The sequence below is a fragment of the Mytilus trossulus genome, unplaced genomic scaffold (genome assembly GCF_036588685.1).
Source record: "Mytilus trossulus isolate FHL-02 unplaced genomic scaffold, PNRI_Mtr1.1.1.hap1 h1tg000210l__unscaffolded, whole genome shotgun sequence".
Lineage (NCBI taxonomy): Eukaryota > Metazoa > Mollusca > Bivalvia > Mytilida > Mytilidae > Mytilus > Mytilus trossulus.
The window spans coordinates 1,517,929-1,543,022 of NW_026963310.1; the positions used below are offsets into that span (position 1 = coordinate 1,517,929).

The 25,094-nt window shown below is 32.8% G+C and overlaps 1 pseudogene; it reads right to left on the minus strand.

Annotated features, from left to right (window-relative positions):
- Nucleotides 1-668: 668 nt before the first annotated feature.
- Nucleotides 669-1,783, minus strand: LOC134700928 (FMRFamide receptor-like; annotated as a pseudogene).
- Nucleotides 1,784-25,094: the final 23,311 nt, after the last annotated feature.

Sequence of the window (25,094 nt, forward strand, 5' to 3'; positions counted from 1 at the left end):
TTGTTTAGTATTTTTGTATTTTATATGTCATTTTTGTACAACGCCATTGAATACATATTGTATATGTAGAAATAGGCGTTTAATTAAGTTTTCATGTTTCATGTTTCATTCATTGTTCTCTTGTATGTTTTATAATTTATTTCAGTATCTCTTTTTCGCAGACGTTGGCATAGCAGTAAACAATTGTCTCTCATCGTATGGCCTTCAAATTCAAGAGGCTCAGCCATGTTGTTTAACATGATTTTCAGATGAAAAACTGCGATGAGGGCGCCATTTCTTTGCTTTCTCTATAAGTTTTTTTGGTAAATGTATGGATTGTTTGTTAAAGATGGATATTTTACCCGAAACCAGTATCAGGGACGTATGTGTAAAGTTCGAAGTGCATGTTTTAAACATGATGTATAACAGACATAACTAGATGAGTAATTACGTTTGTAGCTGTTTCATGTTTGGTTGTTTGGTTGTTTTAAAGAATAATCATATTCTTTATCATAATCAAAGAATCAACATGATTTTAACAATTATGTATTTGCAAATAACCCATTTCATTGTTTGTCTAATAACAATATTCCTTTCACAGAAAACTTTCATAATTTGTAATCAATAATTTTATTCAATGAAACAGGTGTATTGACCGATGAACTATATTTCCTTGTATTTTCCATACTTCAAGCGACCCACGACTGTGGAGTTGTTCCTGGAGAATTAGGGAGAGGGCATTTGTGAAAACTTTGATAAACTTTACTTCTATAAGTGAATAACATTTTGAGTTCTTCCCGGAAGTAAGCACCTGTTATACTATACAGGAAAAAATTAATGCAATAGTTCATGAAAAATATCGTCCTAGTAAAAATCAATAAGTTTTGATTGGTTGGTACGAATAAACTATCCTCCATTCGCATAGAACTCATTTGCAGTGAATGCTTAAACCATATAATGGCATATGGCGTATTAAAAGCGATGAAGCAAAACGATATAGTTATTAAGATAATGGTGAATTCCAGTCGAATTATGCTCTCCTCTGTTATAATCCTAACCTGTCTGTGTCTTTTGTTCCGAATAATTAACTTCCGAATGATCAGAGTATTCAGTATTGTTATAACTAGGAATGGTAGAAAGGTAATACACACTACGAAAATACAGTCATAGATAAAAGACAGGTTTTTGTGTTCTGGTCTTCTTGTACACGATGGAACATTATTTGGCCCCACATAAAGCACTTCACTAAGTCATGGTCGTAATGAAGCTATCACAAAAGAGACTATAACTGCTAAGAAAACAATTCTTTTAGATGAACGAAGATTACAAACGTCTTTCCGTTTTAACGGGTGACAAACGCCGATATATCTTTCTAATGTGAAACATACTACAAGCCAAGCCGAAAACAACGGAAAGAATACGACATGAACAGAATTATCTGACATACTCCATTACTTTCCAAAAACGGAGCTGTTACTTGTCCGGAACCAACTGGTATTCCTTTTTTAATCCACTCAACAAGAACATAGAATATCAACGCTATGAGATCAGATGTCGAAAGTGCTGCGAGATATACACTTGCAGATAACTTCCTCATGTTTTTAGTAAGAAACACTAATAATGAAATTGTATTCCCGGTTATACCTACAGCAAATATCACTGGGGTGACATATGTAAAGACATCTGACCCAATTGACCGCTTGTCGGAGCCTCGATTGGTGGGCCACTTGTCATCACATGTTAGGTTCGATCCATTTCCACATGACAGATATTCAGATTGGTTCATCTGAAATATATGACACATAGTTATATATTATAAAAATATATGATTATATTAATGAAAGATATGTCTAACTAACTGTCTTTTTACAAAAAAACAAAAAAAAAGATATCAAAAAGAGGAAAAAAAGTCAAGATGTATAGCGAAAAGATCAACAGTAGACACTAAAGAATTAGAACCGCTCATGTTTCCCTCATTTAGAACAGATAGCCATATCATAGATACCAGTATTGACATTTTATATTTGCGCCAGACGCACGATTTGTCTTCAAAAGATTCATCAGTGACGCACAAGTAATAAAAAAAACAAAATAGATAAACAAATGTATCAAGTTAAGGAGCAGTCACGACCAAAAAACCCAAAACCAAAAAAAGCTAAGGTTTCAGACAACCAGAAAACATATCAAAGTAAAATACAACTGTATTCCTAAACAGAACCGTTAATTTATACAGAAAACAAGATGAAAATTTTTAGCCGTGTATTTTATAGGTTAATACGATAGACGTGTCTAATGATTTCAAAGGATTAATCGATTGATAGTAATACACGATGCATGCATAGCATTAGGAATCATAAGGAATCTCTTAGTCTGTATTTTCAAACTATACGGGTACTGCATATTTGGAAATTAAAATAAAGTCTTTTTATGTCTCTTGTTCATTTTTATATCAACTAGAAGTTTATAATCAACATTTTATAAAATTTATTGAAAATTGAAATCTGCAACATCATAACAGTACGAATTTCAAATTAATCCAAAAACAACGCAAAAAGTTTAAATCATCTGTCATTATGAAAATTCATATTGCAATAATTAAATGTATGTTTAAATGTTTACTATAAGCAGGTAGAGATTTTGTAGAAAAAAAAACTGATGTTCCGCCGATTTAATTCAGATAATAGAATTACACAGACGACTGTATTTTTTTATCAGAAATATCAATTTCTTTATAACGTTTTAATACTGATACGTTTATAAAATGACACGAAGGTATGCAGTAAAGTACGAATTTTCAGAATTATGATAGAGAATGAAGAAAAGATAAAAAGCAAATGTGATAGACCAATTACGATAAACCATTCAATCCCTGGATTTTTAACTTGGTAAATTAAATTTATTGAACGATTGCTATCAAATCGTTAGCCTGAGTATCTGTTTGTTAACATGACATATGACATAATCCATGTTATTTTATTGTTAAATACTGCCAAGTTGATGTTTAACGATTCTTTTAAACGTGAACAAAAGAACTAAGCACATAAAACAAGTTGATCTTTCGTCAAATAATAATAGTAATCATAGAAGTATGGAAACTAATCTACACAGCGCGACGATGATATAAAGTAATAGGAAGAATACAAAGCACATGGGTTCTTGATAATAATATTCAATAATAAAATGTTATAATAGTTCCATCATTTAAATCTATTATTTAGTTTTACAGCTCCAGATTTTTCATGCTGTGGTCGATTATAAAACCACAAGCATTGGTAATAGAATTATACTTTATGTCTAAATTGATAACCTAGCGTAAACGTAGTAAAGAAAGGCATTTGTTATTTTAAAGGTATATTCATCAATTTAAAAGGGCATTTTATGCTAAGTACAATGTGCAGTCAAATTATATGTAAGGCAACCTTTAGTAGATTCAGAAAAAAAATAGGAGTCATGTCGTTTTGATTCGAAAATAAACTTGCATATTATGTTATACTAGGGAGATGTTGGTTAACATAAAATTAACAACATTGGCAATCATACCACATCTTCTTTTTTATATACTAGTACTTGTCGTATAAAAATATGTATCAAACATTTGCCGTTCAATTTACAAGAAACATTATCGACTGCAAATCCATGTTGTAAAATACTTTAAGTCTACAAAATCATTTGTAAATGAAAAATTTCCCCATTCTTATAAACATTATGAATTGTGACATTATCATTTTTAACGTTAATGCTTTGTGAGATCTTTGAGCCAACGAAAATGACAGTCTTTAAAATCAATCGTTTGTACAAGCCATATCGAATAATTGTATCCTTCAATTAGTTTTTGAACATACATGTAGTCCTTATCATTTTCTGAATACTATAAGAATTTGACGATTGCACTGCTTTTAACAGCTAGTCACGTGTGTTTCATTGATATTACTTTTGTTTTATATCTATACTGAGTGCGTGATTTGACAAATGTTTCAGTTGTATAGTTGGTAATAATATCATATGTAACACCGTCACGTGTTATCTTTGATAGATCAAACGGTAGAGCATGGTTAACTAAAATTGCGATGTGTATTTCACAAAGGCAACTAAGGGGCTTATTTCCCGGTCTCTGAAGAATATGAATTTTCAATAAAATTTTATTTGAATATACATTAGTCAATCGATTTTGTTTTTATAATTCAACATATTTATTGTAATAAGACTCTTAAAATATAGTTCAGTAATTGGTCGATGATTCCTGTCTGTTAATATAAAATATTTTCCAGAAAACGATATTCAAATTAACTTAACATTGAAACCAGGCTTTAGATATTGTACGTTGTCATCTACAAAAAAATCATCACTGATTCTCTTATTAAACATATGTTTTATATAAAACAAGTGAACATTATCAGAATTTGTGTGTATTTGTATTTCGAAAGACTAGTTTCTCAATTGTGTATTTGTTTACGATAAGACTACGTTTTTAAAGATGACCTTTCAGTAATACGCGTTAATTCTGAACATAGATCTTATATGTTGTCGTTAGATCATTAGAGAAGAAGAGCCTACTAGTTAATCCGATTTAAGAAGGCTCGCGAGTATAAGATTTTCAGAAAATAGTTAAACATTTATTTTTCAATACAAATGTTATTTATAACCTTTATTAGTCGTTACTTTATCATATGGTACAAAAATCATTCAAAAACTTCCATTCGTGTTGAGTTAGGTGACTTTTTAAAACGTAGATATCATTGAAAAAGGTCCAAATTATCTCCCAAAATTTTGTTGCAAAATAGATATTTTTTTGGAATTTCAATTGAAATATCTGTTTTAACTCATCGGTGACCTATAATTTTTAATGTTGTTTTCGAGGAAGCTGCACATAAACTAAATAATTGTAAAATTTAAGCGAATTCTGTAATTTAGTTCTCTCGATATTACTGTTAATTCTCCTATTATTTCAACAGAAAAAAAAAGACATAGACAAACATGTATGCTTCTTTCGAAGGCAATTTATGAGCGTAAATAAACGTTGAACCCATTTTTTCTTTTATTTTTATCTCACCTGGCCCCAAGGGCCACAGTAGCTTTTCTCATCACTTGGCGTCCGTCGTCCGTCGTCCGTCTTCTGTCGGCCGTCGTCGTCGTCGTTAACTTTTTACATATTGAACTTTTTCTAGAGAACCACTGAATGGCATGCATGTTTCTTATGAGGTGCTGACCAAGTGTTGTTACTTTGTAGCCTATCCATCATCCAAGATGGCCGCCAGCGGGGGACTTAGTTAAACACAGTACCCTATGGGAAATGCATACACATGACTTCTACTAGAGGACCACTGAATGGAATGAAACTAAACATGGCATGAATGTTCCTTATGAGGTGCTGACCAAGTGCTGTTACTTTGTAGCAATCCATCATCCAAGATGGCTGCCAGCGGGGACTAAGTTTAACATAGGACCCTATGGGAAATGCATACAAATGACTTCTCCTAAAGAACAAATGAATGGAATGAAACCAAACATGGCATGAATGTTCCTTTTGAGGGGCTGACAAAGTGTTTTTACTTTGTAGTCGATCCATGATCCAAGATGGCCGCAAACCGGGAACTTAGTTTAACATAGGACCCTACGCGAAATGCATACAAATGACTTCTTCTAAAAAAACACTGAATAGAATGAAACTAAGCATGGCAAGACTGCTCCTTATGAGGTGCTGAACAAGTGTTGTTACTTTGTAGCCGATTCATCATCCAAGATGGCCGCCAGCGGGGGACTTTGTTTAACATAGGAAACTATGGGAAATGAATACAAATGACTTCTTCTAGAGAACCACTGAATGGAATGAAACCAACCATTGCACGAATATTCCTTATGAGGTTCTGACCAAGTGTTGTTACTTTGAAGCCGATCCATCATCCAAGATGGCCGCTCGCGGGGGACCTAGTTTAACATAGGACTTTATGGGAAATGCATACAAATGACTTCTTCTAGAGAACCACTGAATTGAACGAAACCAAACATGGCATGATTGTTCCTTATGAGGTACTAACCAAGTGTTGTTACTTTGTTGCTGACCATCATCCAAAAGGGCCGCCAGCGTGCGACTTAGTTTAACATAGGACCTTATGAAAAAAAGCATACACATGACTACTTTTAGAGAACCACTGATGGGATAAAACCAAGCATGGCATGAATGTTCCTTATGAGGTGCTGACCAATTGTTGTTACTTTGTAGATGATCCATCATCCAAGACTGCCGCCAGCAGGGGGCTTAGTTTATCATAGGACCCTATGGGAAATACATACAAATTTCATCTTTTAGAAAACCACTAAATTGAATGAAACCAAACATAGAATAAATGTTCCTTTCCTGATGAGGTGCTGTTCAAGTGTTGTTACTTTGAAGCCAAATTTCATCTCTTTTTATATGATTTCAAAATCCCACGTAGAGTCAGGTGAGCGATACTGGCTCTTGAGAGCCTCTAGTTCTATTAAGTATAAGATAAAGTTCATTTATAGAAAATCCTATATTAAATAAAAAAAAATATCTTGACCCGCAAGTCCCCTTAAATAGAAGCTTAAACAGTATCTCGAGTGCATACCTATCTGTGTCAATCCGATGTGTTGGCAGAATATTTTATGAACTAAACTTAATGTATTCCAAAAGGGTTATTCGTCCAAGTAAACGATTTGATAGACATGTTAAAAGAAAATTTCACGGAGAAGTTGAACAGAATTTATTAAAAACCTTGATCTTTTCTTTAATATGGACAAAGATGGAAGACTTTACACGAAATCTATGATAAACGGGACGATTTCAACTACCCAATTGTCAATTATCCCTTTCTCAGCAGTAACCTCTGCCCCTTCGTATGGTGTTTACATATCTCAATTGATACGTTATTCTCGTGCATGTTCACACTGTACGGACATCATATACAGAAGTGTGCTCCTAACGCCGAAACTGCTTCAACACAGTTATGATGAAGACAGATTAAAATTGACACTCCGTAAATTTTACGGACACTATCACGAATTGTTTGATCTATATGATGTATCTTTGTCCAAACTATCTATGGAATTTTTTACCACGTGTTAGATTGTGGTTTGTCATTGCGTCGCCTAATCTTTTTATTACCGAACGTAATTTATTCCCGATTGTGACTGTTCTGCTGAGTGTTAATTCACATTGCTGTAATACATGTCACGGTACTTTTCCATCCCAAATTCATTTATTTAGCTTTGTTGTTATATCTATAAATGTCATCGAATTTTGTCACACGTCTTAACGCTTGTAGTGGTAAATCTTGTTTTTACTACTTCAATTTGATTCTAATTAGTATTGTAATTTTCCCTGTTATTAATAAATGATAGATAAGTCATACAATTCCAATCTTGAATTTCAGCTTTTTCATTTTGGGAACTCGTTTTTGAAATTTAAATGCAACGTCACTTTGTACTTTGAGCGTTGCACTGGCTTAGGGTTACACGGCTGTGTATTTTTGTAATGTATCCGTTTTGATTCTGTAGCTAGTCACCACTTCAATTTAATCATGTATATATGTTGTGTTGTCATTTTATAAATTTTACTGTTTGCAAAAGTATGAATTCTTCTAAATAACAAGGATGTTCTTGTCCCACACGTATTACCATGGCCGTATTAGTCACAGATTTTTGGAACTTTTAGTCCCAAGTAATTAATGACCATAGCAAAATATTCAAACCGTCCATTTAAGGCTCGAAAAAAAAATATTTAAAACTGGAAAATCGTAAAAGAGATATGTCAATTACGGCGGCTACAACAATCAATCATCATAGCAAAGACATATAGATACTTAAACTGAACGATTATTTACTTATTTCTTGGTAGCCTAATTGTAAACAATTCTTCGTATAGTGTAGATTTTTTTCATGTACAAGAGCTCAACTCTGCTTTCGAAATTACTATCAAAATATTATATCAATAAATGTTTATACAAACTCAGTTATTTTGTCAATTCAGTAAAGGCCAATAGTGTAATGATCCCACGATTAGCTAACATTAGATATATTTCATATTCATGAAACTGTTGATATGAAAAGTCAACGAACTTATTGCTGATTTACATTACACTAAATTTCTTATCATAATTGACATGAGATTCGTTCGTAACAAAACCAAAAACAAAAAATAATTAAATTTACAACAACAACAATGTTGCTGCTTAATTGATAAATACGTACATGCTAGTAGTACTGTAATTTGACTTGTAAAATGAATGATTTCTGTCGATGAAAATAGTCGGGCATATCACATGATAAGTTTAACAAACGTTGCAAATATATTTTTAATGATGGAACGTAAACTCATATTTTTTTCTCAGCAAATATAAAAAAAATATCGAAGAATTTGATTTGACCTACAGAATTAGACTATTTACCGGATTTGTAATCACATAAGCAACACGACGTGTGCCACATGTGGAGCAGGTCTGCTTACTCTTCCGCAGCACCTGAGATCACCCCTAGTTTTTGGTGGGGGTCGTGTTGTTTATTCTTTAGTTTTCTATGTTGTGTCATATTTACTATTGTTTTTCTATTTGTCTTTTTCGTTTTTAGCCATGGCTTTGTCAGTTTGTTTTAAATTTATGAGTTTGACTGTCCCTTTGGTATCTTTCGTCCCTCTTTTCTTCTGCTTTGGCACGATATTGTGATATTTGTTTTACGAAGCGACATTCGCTAAGAGCGTTTCTAGAAGTTTACCATTTTGATTCACAGAAACAAAAACATATTTAAGGGGCTCGCGGGTCTAAATTAAGTTTTTTTTATTTAATATAAGATTTCGCTAAATTTTTCTATAAATGAATTTTATCTTACACCTTATAGAAAAATAAAAAGAGGGGCCACCGATCATTAACGCTCACAATCTGCCTCTGAAAGAAGCATACATTTTTGTAAAGGTACTTTTTTTCTGTTGAACTAATAGGAGAAAAAGAGGCAATATCAAAATAAAAAAAGAACCTTATTACAGAAATCGCTTAAATTTTACAATTATTTAGTTTATGAATAGCTTATTTGAAAAAAAAAATAATAAAAAATATAGGTCACCTATGAGTTGGAAGTCTAGCCAATACAACAGAAAAACAAAGATCAGGCTATATAACAGTAATGTTAAATCTGTCCTTCTGTATGGAAGTGAATGCTGGAGAGTAACAAAAACAGATATGAGATCGCTCTCAAGTTTCCACCACAATTGTCTGAGGCGAATTTGTAAAATCTTTTGGCCAAACCGTATCTCAAATGACCATCTCCTGGAAACGACCAAGTGTTTCCTCAAAGAAATACAACAGAGGCGCTTCAGATGGCTGGGGCATGTTCTCAGGATGCCTGTTTCCAACATAACTAGGACAGCTCTTAGATGGACACCCCAAGGGAAGAGACCAAGAGGAAGACCCAAAACCACCTGGCGTCGAACAATTGAGGCAGAACTAAAGGAGCTTGACATGACCTGGGGAGAAGCCGAAACAAAGGCTAAAGACAGATCTGGATGGAGAAATCTTGTGACGACCTTATGCTCCACCAGGAGCGAAGAGGATAGGTAGGTAGGTATGATTTAAAAAAGATATTTCAATTTTGAAGCCAAAAAATAGCATTTTTGCACGAAAGGAAGAAATTTTGAGCTTTTCAATGATATTAACATTTTTAAAGTCATCTAGGGCAAAACAGAATCGATTTTTTTGGGTTAATTTTTGTATCACATCCTGAAATAATAATTAATAGTGTAATAAATAAATATTAGTTATGATCAAAAGAATGTTTAATTTTTTGGCTGAAATTTTTGTACCCGCGATTCTCCTTAACTCAAAATTAGTTTTAACTGCCTAAAGGCCAACAATGCATGTTAAAGCGTAAACATAGATAAAAGGGTCTATTCTGAATTGCATTCCAAACTTTTATTTCTTGAAAAATATAACTATACTAGATTGGGCATAATAGGGCGGCCCTAAATTGTTTTTGTAATTTCAAAGCGCGCTTGGTGAGGCAAAATATATGAAAAGTGTATTTAGTGAGTTATTAAACGCCTCTTGCACACGTGATTAAAACCCTGTTTTGATACAGTTTCTCGTTTAAGATAACTGCTCTTTATTTTATTCGTTAATCGGTATTTAGACTTTGCAAAATTTTCTATTGCTTCTATAATATGATATCATAGGTATTCGTGTATACGGGGAGTGTATATTTTTACAGTTTGCATGTAAATATTAAATTTTGCAAAATTCATCGCACTTTTGATATTTAATAGATCGTCTTACATAATACTTTGTACCTACCAATGTTAAATTTTTTAAAATATATACTCATTAAAGCTTTCTCTGCATAATCTGAAAAATAAAGAGGATATGTTGGTAAACATACAATTTTCATTGAATTGCAAAAAGTAAAATAAAATAAAAAAAAATGTATTTAATTCCGAGTAAAATTCAAGACCAAATTGGAAAATGAAAAGCTCTAACACGTCGAATTAGTTATGCAAGTATCGTATTTCTGAGTTTTATGATAAATGATTCAAATTGACTATACCATTGTACTGTCATTTAATATATATATTTTTAGTATATAATCAAGCAAGTTTTAATGAATCAAACCAAAAAATTGGTGCATTCATACCGCAGACATATCAAATAAATATATCTAAATGTATATTAATACACTATATTGTTATATATTGCTAAAAGAGGGACGAAAGACACCAAAGGGACAGTCAAACTCGTAAATCTTAAACAAACTGACAACGCCATGGCTTAAAATGAAAAAGACAAACAGAAAAACAATAGTACACATGACACAACATAGAAAACTAATGAATAAACAACACGAACCCCACAAAAAACTAGGGGTGATCTCAGGTGCTCCGAAAGGGTAAGCAGATCCCGCTCCACATGTGGAACACGTCGTGTTGCTTATGTGATTACAAATCCGGTAAATAGTCTAATTTGGTAGGTCAAATTCATGAAAGGGAAGGGGATTGTAGTTACGACGTAAGGAACATATCCGATATCATTTGTGAAACAATTATTCCATAACGGTCAACCAACTCGTGATGGCGTCCGTAAAATTTACGAAGGGATGATTTCAACTTCACCATTTGGAACTCTTGGTTTAATAGCTTCCTTGTGAGCAGTAACCCTCTATCAAGAAAATCATGATAGGAAATGCAAGCACGGGAATATCGTATCAATTGGGAGATATATACCCCGTATGCAGGTGCTGCTGGAATGTTGCTACTTAGAAATGGAAAGTTCACAATTGGAAAGCTGAAATCATCTCTTTTGTCGTAAAGTTTTGTCTTCAACCGACCCTCATAGTCAATTTCTAGATGTAAGTCAAGATACGAAGCCGACTTAACTGTATCTCTAGTATCCTTTATCTCCAATTCGATGGGATAGATGCGATCCACATAGTCACCAAATTTTGAATTGTTTAGTGAAAGAACGTCATCTATATAGCGGAATTGCTAACTTCTTATCTTTCTTCCTAAGAAGTTCCCGCATGAAGTCAGCCTCATAATAATAAAGAAACAAGTCAGCAAGTAGAGGGGCACAGTTTGTTCCCATTGGGATGCCGACAGTCTGTTGAAAAACACGTCCTTCGAACGTAACAAATATGTTGTCAATCAAGAAATCAAGCATCTTGATAATATCGGCTTCAGATAATTTTTTGTTTGAATCAGAGTGATTCTTTACAAAGTAGGATTTATCCCTCCCTAAGACAAGATACTTGTATCTACGTTGGCCATTCTTTTTTATGAAGCAAAGTAATACCAACTCTTTTAATTTGTCTTTAAGTTTTGAATATGGAATACTAGTGTAAAGAGTAGAGAAGTCAAATGTTTTAATACTGTTACAAGATGAAAGAGAGTTAGATTGTATGTACTCTAAAAGATCTTTGGAATTTTTAAGTATCCACATCTGATTCATGCCACCTCTAGAATAGGCAGTTTCACAATAACTTTGAAGCACGTCTTTGATTGCTGATAAAATGGATGTTAATAATTTAGAAAGAGGTTTTGTGGAGCACTTGGAAGACCCAGCAATATACCGCTGTGTGTAAGGACACTTATGTAGTTTAGGTATCCAATACTGTGATGGAAGATCCAGTTCTTCATCTTTGGTTGTTAATACTGGAGACCCATTTAGTGAGCTATCATCTGTAAAGGTATTGGTGAAAAAGTCTTTGTTGTAATTTGTATGCTCATGTGCAGAAATCAATAAAATTGTGAAATATAAGCATCTTGTGGGTTAATATACTATCCATTTTATTTTTACATATGGGTGAATGTCTTTATCTACTTTGAAATCCAATCGCCTCTCAAAAGTGTTTCATTCCAGCAGTAATTCCGACTTTAATTGACATTTAGCCATTTCATGATTGTGTTATTTTCTGCCAGATTTACATATAACAGGTAATCACTGATCAGTTATTGACTAGACAAACTCGTTACTCTCAAGGATGAAACATTAAAATATGGTCATATAGTAAGGTGGTTGGCATTAAATGAAAAATAAATTGATGCCTTAGTGGAAAGTGATAGTGATAACGTTATCTTCTCAAACCTTTGGGGATATTTGTTGCAACGACAGCATACCAACATCAAATGTTGTCAGCGTAAATTCAAATAATCCTTCTAGTCGCTTATTAGTAATGTTGAGGTTTACCTCGATTTGATTTTGATACATCTCTTTCAATACGATTATTTACTTTATGAGACACGTTCATATTTTGTAACTTTACCTGCCAAAGTTTGTTATATATTTGTAGTTCAAAAAATGTTGTTTTGACATTCTCTCTTGGGGTCACACATTCACGACTTTTACTGCCGTCCTTGACAGGACCATTCCCGATTAAAATTTGTCAAAAGTCTGATCAAGATCCTGTGAATCGTGGATGGAAATTCAAACTTTAATTAAAATTTGTAAAACAAATCATCTAATCACGACAACAATCAGATATTGTTCAGAAAGCGTCGATATTCAACCGTTTCCAAGCGAATTTATCCCGATAATCCCGTTCTCAATCCGCTTCTAATCCAATTTGTCTCTTTCGCCAGGTAAATTTCGGCCGAGTCTGTTACGACTGCGTCCCGATTCTACCGAATGTAATCCGACAGAGATCAGACAGTGACCAGACAGTGAACCGACGCTGACGGAAGTTATCCGTTCGAAAACTGTCGGCATATTCGGGATGATCAGGTACTGTCGGAACGTAATCCTATCACGGTCCGCTCTATCGAATTGCAAACGGCTTTGTCTGGTCTCAGTCGTATTGTATTCTTTAATTGTCGGGACTCTGACGTTGGTAACATTGACGAATTTTGTATTGATAACGGGACTGTTCCGGAACGGTTTCGCCAAAAACGGTTTGCAATCGACATTAGAGAGCCGTGGTGTAGTGGTTAGTGCATCGGACTACTAGCACAAAGGTTCCTGGTTCGATTCCTGTCTGGGATGAAAATTTCAGGAACTCAATTTTCGGCTCTCCCTTGACACCATTTGCGAGTATGGTCTTGAGGAAACGATGATAGTCCGTCGGAAGTGGACGATAAATAGCTGACCCGTGTTAAGAGAGAGCCATATCTCTGGCACGTTAAAGACACCCTTGTAGATTTCGAAAAAGAGTAGGCTAATGCCGCTACAAGGCAGCACTCGCACCCGCAAAGCGGAAAGGGATTAATATAAGTTGCAAAACTTGTTTCCCAATCCACTATAAATAAATATGTTTAAACTAATCGACAAGATCTGGATGCAATCTGGACTCAAACGGCAGAAAAACAGCAATGAAAATTTTCTCCAGATTATTCCCGTTCCACAGGACACCGTCCAGAATACATAGAACATTGTTAGGATTATGATCCGATACAGCAGAACCTGTCACGACATAGGCACGATTGTAATCCGACTATACTAAATCGGCTGAGTTTCCCCGAATGTTACGGGACGCACCTTACTGCCGGGGTGCTTCGCCGAACTATTCGGACCCTTCCCGACCCGTATGAATCTGTTACGAACTTAAACGACTGCGATCAGACAACGATAGGACATTCCAGATAATTGAGGATAGTAATCCGACTTTTTCACTTTTCGTTTCGTATCGCTGTCTGATCTCAAACGGGAGCAATAATCGGCAATGTGTGAACCCCGCATTAACAAAATATTACCCATTAGATGAAATCAATGCAACGTACGTTCTGTTTTCTATCATTTGCCTTTTCAGTGTTTTTTTTTTAAATATTATTGTCTGGTGTTCTGTCATTTTTCATTTCTTAATTTTTTATCGAGGTCTTTTACAACAATACTTTCATGATTATTTTATCAAGATTGTGTGTCATAGGATTCATATTGAGGAAACAATGGCAGTGAAAACGAAGACAAATAACACTATTGTTTTGTTTGCCCAGTTTTAGAAAATGATAGGAGACGATTGATATCGAAAAAAACTATTTAAAAATCAAGACAGTTTTTAGTTCCAAAAGACATAAGACACTCAGAGAATCTTGCAATTTCATTAAATGTATGTATAGTTAAATGACTCCTTCTCCTCAACCATAATTCAATCATATTAAACACTGAAACTATTTCTTTAAACCGGTTCATTTGATTGTTTTGGGCTTTATATTTTATTTATCTATTTATCTATTTATCTAACTATTTTAATTTATGTATTTATTCATATTTTGTATGCATCTTTTTATTTCTCTGTTACCTTTGTTCATTTATGGTTTTATAACAAATAATCTATCTAAAATCTACTAAAAGACAAGTATTAAAATTAGAAACAGAAAGAATCTGCCAATCATGTAACAAATCAGTACCCCGAATAAATTATCATAATAATCAATTTAAAACAAGATAATATAAATTTAGAAATTATTGCGGGCATTTATTATTGCGTTTTTGTCATTTGAGACTTAAATGCGATTTTTTTTTACGATTTTGAGAAAAATCCTGTGTAATTTATATAAAACATTTAAGAATGCGAGTTTAAATTATTGCGTTTACAACTCTGTCGCAGTTTTCGTAATAATAAAAACCTCGCATTAATTTCTGAATTTACAGTACATCAACAACAACATGCTACATTTGGTACATATATGTCATCTACTATGAAATTGCTACCTTATTCGAAGCAAAAAATTTGACACTATAATTATAACACCTTTGTCATCGTGACTTTAACAGAACATAGAAACACAAGAATATATTAGGAACACTTTTTTGCCTCCACGGCTGGTTAAAAAGATTCATTATCGGTTAGAAAAAAGAAATGTCATTGACCCATGCAAGAGTTCATCATTTTCACCGTTTCTTTGAGGTTTATTTTCCAAAAACAGATTGGAAAAGTAATCCGCCCGGACAAAAAGCGATGATTACAATAATAACAAATATTATAAAAAGATAAATGGAAATTTTTTTTTTCACATTACCCCGCTTATCAATCAAAGACAAATCAATGTATGCGATCATTTGATAGAAATAAACGGCAGTATTAATTGCGTTAACTATGACTAATACTGTATACATTGTAGTCATTATTTATTGTCGATATTGTCAGAAATTGCACGAGTTAATTCTTCTTGGATTCATGATTGATGAGATTTGTTAATGAAATATGCATATATAAATTGTTTTGGAAATTCTTATTCAACAAATTAATCATATTTTGTTATTATCTTTAAAACGCATATTCAGTAACGGTATATAAAAGCATTTGTTGTAGTTACTAGGTCGAAAGATCTCGTCAATTTCATCTTTAAGGAACCATTGTGTTGCTAGTTTTAATTATAGATACACCTTCACAAATGACGTAACAAGGGACACATAGCTGTTCAATTGCATGTTAATGAAGCTATACATAAGAGGTCTATCAAAATGCTGGATAGGAATCTTCAAAACCCTTACAAGGACTTCCAAGACAATGTTTTGCATGCATGTTACAGAGCAGTGATACGCTTTATATCAAAACGATTTCAATTAACTAACACACAACGGCATTTTTTCATTTAGTAGATCCAGTTAAAGTTCATTAATCAAATCAAGATTAAAATCAAATTAATATTATGAAATTAGACAGTAAAAGTCTTTCGGATTAATTTGAACTTCTCATGGGATCAAAATAAGATCCTTTTTTAGTTGCAGAATTATCAAGTTCAGCAATAACATATCTTAAGTGGTAGATAAAAAAATACAAAATAGTATGTAATGCTCGCATGGTACGTGAAAACGAGTGAAAATATTGACAACATCAAAAGGTTTAACAAAAGAAATCATATAGGATAACAGCATATTCCCGAAGGATATTTGTAATATCCTAAGAGATGCAATTACAATAAAAGTCTTTAGGATTCTTGGGATACACTTTGTTTGGACCTTTTCTGCTTAATTTTAATAACTAAAAATGTTAAACAACATCTCCAAACTCATGGAACATACAAATCAAACTCCTAAAAAACAAAATCTGTTTTTTTACCGAAGGCAACCATAATTGTACGCACAACTATTTTTTTTATGTTACTCATCGATCGAAGTAAATTCAATATAAAGAAATTTAATTATAGATTGAATTAATGTGACACAAGATATCCATTTAGCTTATGAACTATATAATTGTTATTGATATTGTCAATTGTACCCAAAATAACAAAACATTTAATCACATTATATATACATATATTAGCCCAGGTGGTCGTGTGGTCTAGCGGGACGGCTGCAGTGCAGGCGATTTGGTGTCACGATATCACAGAAGCATGGGTTCGAATCCCGGCGAGGGAAGAACCAAAAATTTGCGAAAGCAAATTTACAGATCTAACATTGTTGGGTTGATGTTTAGACGAGTTGTATATACATTATGTACACAGCCATGTATCACCATCATTGATGGCGATCCGATGGATACATATGTTGTAGGGTTGTCACTGACTCAGACGTACTTATGAATATAATTATTTTCTGTGACTGTATCTTACATTAATTTGTAGGATCCTTTACTATAGACAATTTAGCTGATCTGTAACAATAACATCTTCATGCCTTATATATCATGTACTGTAGTACGGCGCTAGATTAAAACTGACGCGGAAAGGTAACATATGGCCACCGAAAGCTCTTTTTATTGAGAGCCCAGGTGGTCGTGTGGTCTAGCGGGACGACTGCAGTGCAGGCGATTTGGTGTCACGATATCACAGAAGCATGGGTTCGAATCCCGGCGAGGGAAGAACCAACAATTTGCGAAAGCAAATTTACAGATCTAACATTGTTGGGTTGATGTTTAAACGAGTTGTATATATATATATATATATATATATATACGAGTCTAAATTGAAAACTACGTTCAAAGCTATGATTGCGTTTGATAAAAACCGCAATATTTATACGTGTGCATGTCAAACAAATTTCGTTGTAGAAGGGTCTAAAAACAGCACAAACAACATTTTCCAAAAGACCAAAAAAAGTGAAAAAGTATATTAAAACAAAACGCATTGGACTAGCAGGTCGAACAACTGATGTTCTTTAACCCTGCTGACTGCCATTTACGATTGCCAAATAAAATTGATCACTAGATGTAACAAAATGGATCTGAATATAAATTTAATACGTCACAGAAAAAAAAATGTTAACTTGTGGCTACGATGTTCGGTGTCAATATTTCTTTAGTACACCAGATCTAGATATATATATATATAAATTATCATTGAATGATTCAGAGATATTGGATTTTACGCTTTCATATAATTATTGTAGTGTAACAAATTTCTCATCAACACCTTTCAAAATTTGACAGACGCTTTTACGAATTGGTAGGGTGTTATCGTCAGAGTAAATGTACTTTTGACTTAATGACATATCGTATAAACAAAAGTGTAGATTGTTAAATATACCAAGCTTGTGTAACGATAGTCAAACAATGCTGTACTGTTTTTCTATTTTTTTTTAAATTTTTTTTGGCCTTTTTGGACATGAAATTTTTTTGAAATTGCATACAGAAATGATACATGTACTTTATTGGTTAACGTTTGGTCCTGCCAATTCGTATAATACTAGTAGCGTGGGGATGAGAGATAGTTATAATTACGTATTTGACGTTACAGTGCTATTATCCGTTCCATGAAAATGTAGGTTAGACATTATATAATTTATGCTATTTTTATAACGATAATAAACTTTTGTATCACGAAAAAAAACCCATTTACGCTTCCTGTATGTTTTTATGAGATATTCTCTCGAACTTCCGTCTTTTTCTATTACGATTGAGCAAAAATAATAATTTTGTTTGCGAGTCTCTAGCGTGCCTCTGTACGAATGTCCGGAAAAAATGAATAAGGAAAAAAACTACTAGATACTCTGAATAAATAAAGAAGGGCGAAAGATACTAGAGAAACATTCAGACTTTAAATCTTTACAAACACCATGGCTTAAAACGAACCAGACACAAACACAAACAGTCAAACAAACCAACAATAGTACACAAAACACAATATAGAATAATAAAAAAAAGCAACACGAACTCCATGAAAACTGTATGGGATCACAAGGTGCTTCGGAAGGATAGGCATATTAGATCATATTATCCTGCTAAACATATGGAACCTGTCGTGTTGCTCATGTAAGTTAAAAAACTCAAAGTCTAGTTCGGTAGGTCACAATTGCAAAAAGGGAAAAGGCAAAAACCCTTTATTTAGGAAATCATGATTAAGTTTAACACAAGCTTAGGAATAATAAATGCGTAAATAAACTTATTTTGACAAAAATCAAGTTTTATCGAACGTATTGTCTACAGTAAAAACAATAAACTGATAAATTCATTATAAGTAACCCAAATATAAAAAACCCGATTATTTTTAGAATATAAAGTTTTAATTTTGCCTAGGTAAAAACAACCGACCACGAATATTTTTAAACCCTACACGTATCTTAATTTTTATAACATACAGTATAAATTTAAGGTTGCAGAACTTCATTAAGATAAGAAGATAAATAGTATTAATATCAAATACATTTTGGGTGGTAGGGATCAAATAGATTTTGATTTTATGTCATAATATTGTTATTATTATAAAAGACGTAGCATGAGATCATTGATGTGAAATAAGATGAAAACAGTTTGAGTTCAAAGGCAGGATATATCAATCAAGACATAACATACCATCTACATTTTAATATTAACAAAACGACATGTTGAATTAGCTTAGTACTCGTTATGTTAATAAAGTGAAAGCATTTGTATATGTTACCATCTTTCTGAAAAATAACTTGCACTGGCAGAGGACAAAGAAAGAAAAAAAGGGTTTGTTAGAAAGGAAGTAGTAATTTTAAGAAACTAAGATTTTGTAATTCATAACTAATACTCAGATTGTCTTGTATATAACAGTGTTGAGATTATTTTCAAATTTGAAGATCAAAATATTTTTTCTTTTCTGTATGAGATTGAATGGAGCATTAGTTGTTTAATCGCTGACATCATATACAGATTAGTAACGCTTCAAAATGATGGCGAATCTGTTATCTTCATCTAGAACAGCCAAATCACTATCCGATTTTGAAATTGATTCTGTTGAAAAGTTAATACCGGAGTGGCCCTTGGTATATTTGGCATCATTTTTGTTGCCACCGAGACGCTTTTCTAAATTGCCTTTAATCAAGTTACCCTCTCCCCAAAAATACCGTTCCCCATGGAGTTGTAAAAGATATTCATATTATATTATGAACATGCCATAACAAATATGGCAAGATTAGAAGAGACCAATACATTTAATCTAAACAAGGAATTAAACGTTAATTGGCATAAAGGTATGCGTCTACTTGTTTCATTATTTTTCCTAACAATCTTATTATAAAATTAATTTTCTATTTCCAAATCTTTTCATTTCGACTGAAAGTTGATTCGCTAAGGTCAAAATGAATGTAAAGAAGTTATTATGCAAAATTAAAAAAAAATCGACGTTATTGTATAAATTTCAACTTTCTAACGATATAATTTTTATACGTTTTAACTTCGTACTGTATTTGTTTTGTTTTTAAAGTTGATTCGAGTGTCACTTATGTGACTTTTGTAGACAAACGCGCGTCTAGCGTAATGAAATCAATTCGTGGTTTCTTTGATGAGTTCCTATTATATACTAGCGTAATGCTATATTCACAAAGCCATCCAAAAAAGAGGGACAGTCAAACTCATATCTTCATGTGTCGCTAACAATATCACTATTATATATAAAATTGACATTTTTGAAATTAGAATGTTTTTTTTTAATGCAACTGTTATATAAAGTGTTTAGAATATAATTGAAGGATAATCATTCCCGACAATACAAGAAACACTGCTTCTTAATTTATCAATTTTATGATTACAAAAAAAAAAGCAGTAGGTGTTTAATCTACACATTGCTGGTACGTGATTCAATTTTCCTTCAATATTTTCAATTCACGATTTTAATGTAATATAGCATTTTGAATTGAATAGGACATTAAGGATTTGTTTTCCAGGAAAATATTTCTTTAAGTGTAATATGTCAGCCGTTATGTATTGTTGGACCTAAATGTACTTTAACTTTGTACTTTATTTAGTCTTCATGATATTTTTTTTTAGTTTCACTGATTAATATTTTGAAAAGAGGGACGAAAAATACCAAAGGGGCAGTCAAACTGATAAATCTAAAACAAACTGACAACGCCATGGCTAAAAATGAAAAAAACCAACAGAAAAACAATAGCACACATGACATCACATAGAAAACTAAGGAATACACAACACGAACCCCATCACAAACCATCAGGGATCTCAGGTGCTCTGAAAGGTTAAGCATATTTATTTTGTGTTTTTCTAGAAAATAAACAAAAACAAAATAAGAAACCAGAAGTAAAAGCAGAGGAAAACAATAAAAGGAACGTTAATTTCACCAGCAAATTCAATGGGGACAATTATATGCATGTTCAACTGTTCAAAGATCAACTGCTTTTCCGACGAAGACAATAACATTGCGAGGTGTTATCCTTTCTTCTGATTATGTTATCAAGTAAGGAATTTTGTATTATAGCAGATGTTTCATTAGCTGGTATCTTCTTTTATATATTTGGATGAATTTGGATGATATGGAGGATTTTGTATGTATAAATGCCTCATTGTCGTTCGAAGGGTGATGTTAACCAATGAATATATCATAATTACTATTTGGTTGCCGGCCACTCTACTTTTGTGTCATTGTATTTTATTATCTAACATTCATACACATTATATCGTACACAGCTTATGTTTTGTTTTCCTCAAAATAATCTTCTTGAACCAATTATGAAACCTCTCTGATAACTGAATCTGATGACAAATAAATTAAATTAGTCCATCAGCTAGTTCTCAAAAGCGCGCTAGTTAAGGAGTTTGTGTTACACCCCAGGGTACCGCTATTTTTTTGATAGAATTCAACTTCATTACACTAGTAGCCCGATTTCAGTCTGAAACGGTCATTTTGGTCTGATCACATCTTGATTGACTGGATTTACCGCTAGAGAATTTCGTCACGATATTTAAGATCGTTAAGTCGCCGTTCAGATCGATAGCCTCATCAGGTAAATCAATTCGTTAAGGCGTGTCAAGACGGAAAAGACTGAATCGTCTAGCGGGTTGTTTGGACCCGTTAAGACCATGTCAGACCAAAACAGACCATGGATACAAAGTAACGTCAAGATGTTGTCAGACCGTGTCCAGTCGTGTTCAGATTTTAATCATTTGGACACGAAACGAGTGAAACTTTCCCCTTGTTTATCAGGGGTTGCTCCCCTGTTAAGAATAAAATAAAAATTAGAAAGAAGACGGTTTCTGTTAACTGAAAGTCTACCACGTCCCTTTAATCATGTTAATTAAATAAAAAAATGTTCAATTTGAATTCTTACTTCATCCTGTTTAACATGTTTTGTATATTTTAAAAAGTAGCTCAAAGTCATACTGTTGAACAAACCGCCGCGAGTAAAAAAAACATCCCGTTGGCCTGCTGCTTATGATCCCGACAACAACGATAGTCGTGTCACATACCATTGTGTAGATAAATCAATTTAGATTTGCGGCATATAAATTTTAAGTAGGTTTGACAACCGAGAAATAAAAAAAATGACGGGAATTTGGGACTGGGTGTCATTATTCAAAAATTTAGTTAAGTACCTTGTGTTATATAAAGTTATATAGGATTTTTTTTGAGACAAGTGCCTGTGGTGATGTACAATAATTATAATTTATCACATATTTGTTATGAATACCTTCAAGGCTTGGGTTTGCATATATGCAATAACCTCAAAATTGCCTGGGGCAAAAAAAAAGAGTATTTTGATATTGTGCCCTGATTCCAAATGATGTGACAGCATTGCATCCTTAACGACAATTTTTTACACTTTTGTGATAAGAAAAAAGTAAAATCACAAAAATACTGAACTCAGAGGAAAATCAATTTGGAAAGTCCATAATCACATGGCAAAATCAAAAAACAAAAAAAACAAAACGCATCAAAAACGAATGGACACAAAAACTGTCATATTCCTGACTTGGTACAGGCATTTTCAAATGTAGAAAATGGTGGATTAAACCTGGTTCTATAGCGCTAACCCTCTCACTTTAATAACAGTCTCATCAAATTCCGTTACATTTACATGATGCGTTAAATAAACAGTCACAATCAATAAAATAGTCAGAATATGGGAACATCAGTCATCATCGTATAACAATTTAACAGGACACAACAACATCTACTATCTACGAACACATGGATTGATTTGAGTGTCTGACGTCAGAAAAATTATATACGTCACATAAATTTGTCGTTCAATGTGCATACAATAGTTATCCAAAGTACCTGGATTATAAACAATTTTAAATTTTACATAGGCAATGAGCGCAGACAGGGTTAACAAATCAAAAGTATGTAAGAATAAATTACAGAAATCAAACTAGTCCAAAAGTTATACATAGAATTTATGAGAATCCAAAACTTTTAAAAGGAACAATTTAACAGGACACAAAAACCTATCCACAAACACATGGATCTACTTGAGTGTCCGACGTCAAAAAATTATATACGTCACATAAATTTGTCGTTCAATGTGCATACAAACAATTTTAAAATTTACATAGGCAATGTACGCATACAGGGTTAAAAAATCAAAAGTATGTAAGAATAAATTACAGAAATAGACCGAGATTCAAACTAGTCCAAAAATTATACATAGAATATATGAGAATCCAAAACTTTTTAAAGGGAACAATTTAACAGGACACAATAACATCTACTGTCTAAGAACACATGGATTGATTTGAGTGTCTGACGTTAGAAAAATTATATACGTCACATAAATTTGATGTTCAATGTGCATACAAACAATTTTAATTTTTTTTTTTTTTTTTTTTTTTTTTTTCCCCATAGGCAATGTACGCATACAGAGTTAAAAAATCAAAAGTATGTAAATTTAAGATAATTTTCCAGGCATGTTTAACTAAATTGCAGGCGGGGATCCAGAGGGGGGTTCCAGGGATTGGAACCCTTTCTCTTTTTGAGGATCAATGCATTTGAATGGGGACATGTAATTGGAACCCTCCTTTGTCCTGCTTTTCAAAATGGCTGGACCCACCTCTGAATTGTTATCAATGATTTGTTTTGCTCTAAATTTTGTAGAACTTAAATATATACATATATTATAACATGTTATAATCTATACATACCATTGCTTTGTCATGTATGTAGTAATATTCTACAAATTCTATTTTGAAATAAAAAAGTATTATTAAAAGAATTTGTTGAATTATTATTACTACAAATATGACAAATCAAATACATGTAGTTACTGTAAATTCAGAAATTATTGCTTGCATTTATTATTGCGAATTTGTCATTTTAGACTTAAATGTGATTTTAATTTTTACGATTTTGTGAAAAATCCTGTTTAATTCATATAAAATATCACAAAATGTGCGTTTAAACTATTGTGTTTACAACTCAGTCGCATTTTTCGCAATAATTAAAACCTCACATTAATTTCTGAATTGACAGTAGTATATAAAATAGTATAAATGCTATTGACTTATTCAATTTTATACATGTTATATAATACATGTTATAAATACTTCTTAATGTATATATTTTTGTAGATAAGATATCACATTGGTTTGAGCATGATTCCCAGCAAGATTATGAATGGGCATATATATCATATATACATAGGAAATATATAGTGTCACCAAATTACTCTCATACGGTACCTCATTTGTACCTGTAGCTGTAAATTGTGAAACGGTGGATTCATTCATAATTTTGAGTTACTTATTGCAATTGGAAATAACATTGATAAAGTTAACAGCATTATGCCATGATGTTGATGGGATGTTCTGATTGGACAAAAAGGAAATTGTGAATTGAACAAAAAGCAAACTTACAATTCATAGGAAAAAAAGTAGAAAATTGGAATAATGAAAATTCATAGTTTCAGTGATTACCTTACAATCATCATGATCATTGTCAATACTACAAGTGCATCATCATGATCATATATATCTGAATTCACCTTGGATAATTATTCATTTAAAATAAGAATTTGGATATAATAAGAATTTCTATGCTGGCATGCTACTGTTGGCTTCATGTACCACCAGGGAGTGTTAAACCTTTTTGACCTTTCATGAGGGTCTGACACGGTCCGTCACTATTGGTTAGTGTCATATATGCATGATGATGGAAGTTTCACCAACCTAGACGAGCTTTACAGCCCTTGCACAGTTATTGGTTGGACTTAGAGTCAAATGACAGCTTGCTGTATACATTTGTAGTTCAAATACTGTAGTCTACATGTATTTTGACAATCTTCTAAATTACTGTTCATTCTGAAACTGGCATTTTATACTTGTACATGTAGTAGTCGAACATATTAAACAATACATGTACTTCAAAGTATCATTTTATTTTGTCTCGCCTTACATGAAAGTCATGAAAGTTGGTTGTATATATGCAAGAAATATGTATTACAGTCTTTGGGTGATGATGTAAGCTATTTTTAATAGAGCTTTACATTTATAAAAGCTAAAAGAGCTGGATGTGTGGTTCAGTGACTTGAGTGTAAAATATACTGTTA